Consider the following 8,600-nt stretch of genomic DNA (forward strand, 5'->3'; position numbering starts at 1 on the left):
AGCCAACTGGAGTCCAATCAACCAGATTGGAGGTGTTAGTTACAGCTGCCCTGCCCTATAAAAAACACACACCAGTTCTGGGTTTGCTTTTCACAAGAAGCATTGCCTGATGTTGAATGATGCCTCGCACAAAAGAACTCTCAGAAGACCTACGATTAAGAATTGTTGACTTGCATGAAGCTGGAAAGGGTTATAAAAGTTATCAGTCCACGGTAAGACAAATTGTCTATAAATGGAGAAAGTTCAGCACTGCTGCTACTCTCCCTAGGAGTGGCCGTCCTGTAAAGATGACTGCAAGAGCACAGTGCAGACTGCTCAATGAGGTGAAGAAGAATCCTAGAGTGTCAGCTAAAGACTTACAAAAGTCTCTGGCATATGCTAACATCCCTGTTAGCGAATCTACGATACGTAAAACACTAAACAAGAATGGATTTCATGGGAGGATACCACAGAGGAAGCCACTGCTGCACGTTTACAGTTTGCACAAGAGCACCTGGATGTTCCACAGCAGTACTGGCAAAATATTCTGGGGACAGATGAAACCAAAGTTGAGTTGTTTGGAAGAAACACAAAACACTGTGTGTGGAGAAAAAGAGGCACAGCACACCAACATCAAAACCTCATCCCAACTGTGAAGTATGGTGGTGGGAGCATCATGGTTTGGGGCTGCTTTGCTGCGTCAGGGCCTGGACGGATTGCTATCATCAAAGGAAAAATGAATTCCCAAATTTATCAAGACATTAGGAGAACTGTACACCAGCTGAAGCTCAACAGAAGATGGGTGTTGCAATGGGACAAAAGCATAGAACAGGATTACCCAAAGCATAGAAGTAAATCAACAACAGAATGTCTTAAACAGAAGAAAATACACCCTCTGGAGTGGCCCAGTCAGAGTCCTGGCCTCAACCCGATTGAGATGCTGTGGCATGACCACAAGAAAGCGATTCACACCAGACATCCCAAGAATATTGCTGACCTAAAACAGTTCTGTAAAGAGGAATGGTCAAGAATTACTCCTGACCATTGTGCACGTCTGATCTGCAACTACAGGAAACGTTTGGTTAAAGTTATTGCTGCCAAAGGAGGTTCAACCAGTTATTAAATCCAAGGGTTCACATACTTTTTCCACCTGCACTGTGAATGTTTACATGGGGTGTTTAATAAAAACATGGTAACATTTAATTATTTGTGTGTTATTAGTTTAAGCAGACTGGGATTGTCTATTGTTGTGACTTAGATGAAGATCAGATCACATTTTATGACCAATTTGTGCAGAAATCCATATCATTCCAAAGGGTTCACATACTTTTTATTGCAACTGTATATATATATATATATATATATAATAGAGATGTGGACTACATTCTTTGAATCAGCTAGGAAAGCTCTCACATACTCCAGCTCTCAGACAACACCTTATCTTCTCCAGAGCACAAAGGTTCCATTCTACTGAAGAGAACACGCCTCCTCGCTACCTCATATATGCTTTTCTGTTGTTAGAAAAGACTCCATTACAAGATGGCGCCTGTAGTTAGATATTTACATCGTTCACATAACAATGCACAGTGTGCAGATGCCAAGTGTTATCTCTTTTCAGATTTTCATATGTTAGCTAATGTAACAATGCCACATGCCTCAGGGTTAATTCCCCTCTGATGACTTTATAAACTGCTGTACTTCCTGTAATATATGAGAATTTGCTTTGACCCCAGTGTGTGTGTCACAGTTATCTTCTTACGTGCACGTAAAACCCTTGGGTTACTATTAATTTGGAGCAGTAGAGCAAACATGATCAGCCCTGATTAAGGGCATTTTTAACAGTTGGCGCCCAACGTGGGGCTCAGGAGAAGTAACGTCGCTAGCCGAAGTTTGGGGTTCCCAGGGCACGGTGGAACACGCTTGAGGACGAGGACTGCAACCTCACAGAGACCAGGTGAGAAAATTTGGTTACCTCATCTGCCTCTTACTGCTCCACTGTGCTGTGGTAATCTGTTCTGCTATTGAGGTTACATACGTAGTAGCAACTTCGGTTGATGTCAAATCCTGAGTTCCTAGAATCCTAGAGGAAAATTTGAGTTTGCTCTTCTGTGGTTGTGTTTTGTGTCTTGTCTGTGTGGTTTGTGTCAGGCACCTTCACAGTTAACGGTTAAGCAGAGCAAGAGATTTCCCCACAGCAGGGGGGGCAGAGCTGGATCAGGGGCTACTGGAACCTGTCTATCGGTCTAGATAGAGGGTGTAGCCCTGGTGCTCAGCTGCGGGACAGAGCTGCTTCAGGGACTACTGAAACCTGGCTATTGATCGAGATAGGGGGTGTAACCCTGGTGCTCTGAGACGGAGCTTGAGCTTGAACCAGGGGTTATGTGCCCTCGAGATAGACGGAGTAACTCCCGGTAGCCCCAGCGGGGTGGAAAAGCAGGGGGTTACAGATCTTCATGTGCCAGCAAGAAAGCAGGAGCAGAGGGCGTAACCTCTGGGAGTCCCAGCAGGACTATCTGCCTGGAGTGGCGGAGGGTTGGTCCTGGACTGGCGGACCAGACATGGTCGCCAGGGAAGAAACAGTTAATAACCTGCATAGAGGTGAGCCCTGCTTGGGAGTGTGAAGCAGAAGGTGCTTGCTTCTCTCTTGGTTGTAAGTGAATAAATCCATGGGACTCTCGCCCTCTGCCCGAGGGCGAATATACAGCCCATCAGTTGGTGGCCCGGGAAGAGGGTAGCAAGCATATTAAGCATTATAAAAGGTTGATGAAGATATCTGGTGGTCAAGAAAATGGAGAGTTAAACTTCGCAATGTGGAGGAAAGTTTTGGCACAGTGTCATGGAAAATTGTGTGATGAAGGCTTAATTAGTGCTGCGCAGGCTTGGCAGCTAACAGCAGACTGCCTGGCTGCTAACGGAGGATCAGAGAGATGGGATGAAGCTCTGAAGGCATATGTCTATATGCCACAGAGTGGAACACCGCTGCCCTATGATGGCGCCGGTGGAGCAGTATCTGGTGAATCGCACTCTGAGGGGCTCCGAGCCACTATATAGTTTCAGCCTGATGGTACAGTCACCCTTTCCACTCCCCTTCAGCCAGAGGAGACAGTCATGTTGGCCGCTCTTATGTCCCTAGAAGACTGTCCACTCGCTGTAGGAAAAAAGGACCACAGGATGAAGGCAGGCTTCGGGTGCAGCCTGTGATGGTACACCTGAAACCAGGTGCTGTTCTCCATCGCAAACCGCAGTATGCCTTGTCTGTAGCGCAGATGGACGCTGTCACTCAGCAGTTACGGCTTTCTTAAAAGCTGGTGCCAAAATTCCCACCACCTCTCCCTGTAACACGCCCCTTTTCCTAGTGAGGAAGAAAGGTAAAAAAGGACAACCTGACACTTACAGGATGGTTCATGATCTTCTGGCTGTGAATGAAGCAACCGTCTTGGAAACTCCGATTGTACCAAACCCCAACACCCTGCTCTCTGCAATACCACTGGATGCAGTGGCCTTTACAGTCATTGACCTAGCTAATGCCTTCTTTTCTATGCCTTTACACCCTGAATGTCAATACCTTTTTGCCTTCACCCATGCAGAATCACAGTATACCTGGACAGTCATGCCGCAACGAGCTCAAAATAGCCCATCCCAGTTCAGTAAAGCCATGTCTTCTATCTTGGAAGATTGGAGGCAAGTTCATGATGATGTTGTCCTGCTCCAGTATATAGATGATCTTTTGTTCTGCGCACAGTACACCTGTGTGTGTTCAGATGCCTCGCTTTCCTTGCTCATTTTCCTGTCAGATCAGGGATGCAAGGTTTTTAAAGACAAAATCCAGTGGTGTCAATCAAAAGTAGTGTTCCTCGGACACTGCCGTGCCTTAGTCCTGGTGCAAAACACCTTACAGAAGAGAGGAAAAAGGCTATCTTGCAGATCCAAGAACCAACTACCTCAAAACAGATGCAGGCCTTCCTAGGCCTCATCTTGTACTGCCACCCTTAGATCGTAGATGCTTCCATCCTCATGCAACCACTGTATGACTGCATACCGCACACTCCATTCTATCTGACGCTAAACTCTGTTTTAATCAGTTGAAGGCAGCGGCTTCTTCCTCTCCTGCCTTAGGATTGCCTAATTACAGCCTGCCTTGTTATACTGTATGTCAGTGGCATAGATAGAAATGACTGGGCCCCACAGCAAATTTTTTAATGGGGCCCCCTTCCCCCAGTAATTTTTTTGCAGCCCCTTCCTTTAATGCCGCCCTCATTCCTGTGGCTAGTAAAAATCGTTCTCTCAGACCAGGCCCAGCAGCTTTTCCATCCATTTTCTACACTGTCATTACTGTCACTGTATATAATTTCATTGTGTAATACTGTTGAGGGGGCCCTGACAAAATCTTGTAGTCCTCATTCTAGATGGGCCCCTTCTGGGTCAGGGCCCCAAAACAGCTGCTTCCCCTGCTTCCCCTATAGTTACGCCCCTGCTGTATGTCATGGAACGTCAGGGACATGCCACAGTGCTCCTTACCCAAAGCCACGGGGGCAGAAACATGCCTCTAGGCTACTACTCAGCCTGCTTGGATCCAGTTGCTCGGGGGACCCCTTCCTGTATACATGCCATTGACGCCTGCCATCTTCTTCTGGACAAGACTTCTGATATTGTCCTGGGTGACCCGTTGCAGATTTTGTTACCCCCCCCCCCCCATGACATATCTGCAATTCTCCAGCAAACTCAACCCAAACATCTCTCAGCTGTTAGACACCTTCGTATGCAGTGTTCTCTTCTTCTTCTGGAGACTGTGTCTATCTCTAGGTGTCATGTCCTCAAGGGGGGATTGTTGAGGAGGGAGATGTTTATTCTGATGATGCTTTTTACTCTGGAGATTGCCATGATTGCCTGGAATTGATTAAGCAAGATACTGCGCCTTTCCCGAACGTGACTGAAACAATACTGGACAATCCTGATTTCAATCTGTTGTGGATGAATCTCGATATGCAGATGATCAAGGCAGATATCATACTGGATATGTAGTTACCTCCTTACATGATGTGCTACAAGCCTCTCCTCTTTCTCTGGACAAGTCTGCCCAGGAGGCTGAACTGATAGCCCTCACTCAGGCCTGCAAGATGGCTGAGGGGAAGACTGCCAACATATACTCGGATTCCAGATACGCTTTTGGAGTAGCTCATGATTTTGGCCCCATCTGGAAGAGCCACATTTTCATCACTGCAAGTGGAACTCCTGTAAAACATGCTGAAGCTGTGCAAGTGCTCATGGAGGCCCGGACACTCCCTAAGCAGGTGTCCATACTTAAAGGGATTCTGCAGTTTGCTTAAACTGATTATCTATCCTCTGGATAGATCATCACTATCTGACCGGAGGGGGTCCGACACCAGGGACCCCCGCCGATCAGCTGTTTGAGAAGGCAGCGGCGCTCCAGCAGTGCCATGGCCTTCTCACTGTTTACCGCTGGCCCAGTGGCGTCACGACTAGTATCAATGGCCTGGGCGCGGCTAAGCTCCGTTCATTTGAATGGTTCCAGCCCCCCACTAAAAGGCCTGCTGAGAATGATGCCCTGTCTGGTCTTCCTATTGGGAGGGGGCCAATGTTCATACTGGGCCTCAGATGCCTCGAGTGGCACATGGGTCTTCTGGGTAAATACCACAGAGCCAATACAGGTCTTTGAATTTGACTTCTGTGATGTTGCTGATTGCAGATGGTATAACAGTTAAATGTTTGATTTTGCTTCCCTGCAATACTATGTATGTGTTACCAGGACCGATAATGAGTACTGTGCTGCCTGGTCCGATGTACTCACTAATACAGGAGTCAGCAGGGGATACAAACCAGCTGAGGGGATGCAAAGAAAGGATAAGAGGGGAAAACCTCTTGTAACCAGAATGTATTTAAATACCAAGAGTATGGGAAAAACTCAGCTCAAAACATGTCAAAAATATCCCACAGATCAAGGGGGGGGGGGCCCTTGGGTTGTCATCCATTAATACTGACAATAGAATCCCCCCAACCAACAGATGGGAATGTATGTTTTTAGGAAATATCCCTCTGATAAATATGGGCCCTGGGGACAGTTCCACCTTAAGGACATCGCAGACAGACCTATCCCAAATCCTACCCCTAGTTCACAGCCAATACAAAAGCCCAACCCCTTGTTACCGGGGAAAATAGCTAGACCCCTCTTTACTGTAGAGGAAACATTGGCAGTGGAAACAGGATTTTCTGCCCGTAATTTTTAGTTGGAATGGATGAAGTACACGGCATCACAGGTTAAACAGATCTGGGTGTATCACCTGTGCCACAGCCAGACCACACTTAGGAACTGTGCCCCTTCACCTAAGTCCTAGTCAATATTCATGCTTTACAAGCATGTATGTGAATCACACTGCCGATATGACTGACTGCAAGGTTTGGGAAGAGAAGTTCCCAATCTTAAGAGAAACCCCTGAACCTGGGGGAGGGATAACCATATACAAAAGAAAATTACACCTGTTTTGAAATAGAGGGCAAAAAAGTGAAAAACATGGACAGGTTTCCTGAAGGATATTGTGGAACTGTGGTGAATACCACCGGTGAATCAAAGTCATTTGATGAACCAGATTCAAATGAAACCTGCTGTACTGTAATTCCTGATAACCTAGGACCAAATGGTCAGGTCATGAATGCCCTGAAGGGATTTACTTCTCTTTCAGAATTAAAGAGAAATTCTGGGGTGGATAATTCATGTGAAAACTGGATTAAAAATTGGAAACAGACCTTGTTACAAATTGAAATGGTTTTAATCATGGTATTATTGATCCTTGCAGTAATTGTCTGTTGATTCATCCCCTGCATTAGGAGGCTTCTGCTCAAAGCCGTAGCTGAGCCTACCCCGGAGAAAATCATGAGAGAATTTCATGAGGATGGGAGACAAAGTCCACTTAGTTCTGTTGGTCCCCCCCCCCGCTGCTTACGACGCCACCTGGAGATCATCGACCATAGGGACTGACATCTGACTTCCCAATGCTTAGTCCAGTGTCATGGGAGGCTATACACTTGGATAGGTTGCATGGAAGCTGGCAAAGAGGATTCGGAGCATCGGGACAGATGTGCTAGGCTTTCATTTGGGAAAAAATAAGGTCTGATAGAGATGTTCTGATAGAGATGTGGACTACATTCTTTGAATCAGCTAAGAAAGCTCCCACATACTCCAGCTCTCAGACAACACCTTATCTTCTCCAGAGCACAAAGGTTCCATCCTACTGAAAAGAACAGGCCTCCTTGCTACATCATATATGCTTTTCTGCTGTTAGAGAAGACTCCATTACAAGATGGCGCCTGTAGTTAGATATTTACATAGTTCACATACCAGAGTTAGGAAAACAATGCACAATGCGCAAATGCCAAGTGTTATCTCTTTTCAGATTTTCATATGTTATCAAATGTAACAATGCCACAGGCCTCAGGGGGAATGCCCCTCTGATGACTTTATAAACTGCTGTACTTCCTGTAATAAATGAGAATTTGCTTTGACCCCAGTGTGTATATCACAGTTAGCTTCTTCCGTGCACCTAAAACCCTTGGGTTACTATAAATTTGTAGCAGTAGAGCAAACGTGATCAGCCCTGATTAAGGGCATTTTTAACATATATTACAATAATAGCACTATGATAATACTCCTAACTACACTAGCAAATTCCACAATTCCACCCCACAATCTATCTAGATATACACTTACATACACATTATTAACAGCACCCAACCCAGCCTGGCTATATACTGTCCCTATGGGGAAACACACTGCAGGGAACACAATGCAGGCCAGGGGTGAACATGGGTAAATCAGGGCAGGGGTATTAGGAGTAATGATACTTAGCCCATCAAGGATGCAGGGCAGTAGGGATTAATACCAAGAATGCAGGGCAGCAGGGGATAATAGCAAGGATGCAGGGCAGTAGGGGTTAATGATACTTAGCCCATATGTCTCGGCTGCTCGGTCCATCCTCCTCCCTTCCTGTTCTTCTCTTTCCTTCCATGGGGGGGTGCTCTCCTCTCCTGAGCGCTGCCTGTGCTCTCCTTCTGGTTAAATTCAACTCTTCTGGGGCTGATAGGGTTAACTGCCTCCTTCTATGGGGGGGTGCTCTCCTCCCTGTTCGCAGCGCTGCCTGTTCTAGGGGTGCTTGGGTTCCCTCCTCTTGAGCGCAGCGTTGCTGGTTATTTAAACCCGGCCTTGCTCGCTCCCAACCTCCCACGTTGCAGGCGTTCGCACGCACGCCTGCAGCCAAGTCCACGTGGGTTGGCACTGTGAAATGATGTCACCACACCAGCCCGCGTGTCCTGGCACGCTCTTCCAGGCGGGGGATGATTTGAATCTCCTGCCTGTGAAGCGACCACGCATCTCTGGCGCTGAGAATTCGATCCTTTGTCTCTTGATGCGTCCTCAACTGGACAATGGTCTAGTTATCTGGGCGGCATCCCCCCGTGCAGGAGAGCCGGAATGTGCCTGCAGGAGGATTAGGCGGGGGGGGGGGCACCTGTGACTGGGGGGGATATCTATGGCCGCATTTGGGATATATATATATATATATATATATATATATATATATACAATCGTGGCCAAAAGTTTTGAGAATTAC

Source organism: Bufo gargarizans, chromosome 6 (assembly GCF_014858855.1).
Source record: "Bufo gargarizans isolate SCDJY-AF-19 chromosome 6, ASM1485885v1, whole genome shotgun sequence".
NCBI lineage: Eukaryota > Metazoa > Chordata > Amphibia > Anura > Bufonidae > Bufo > Bufo gargarizans.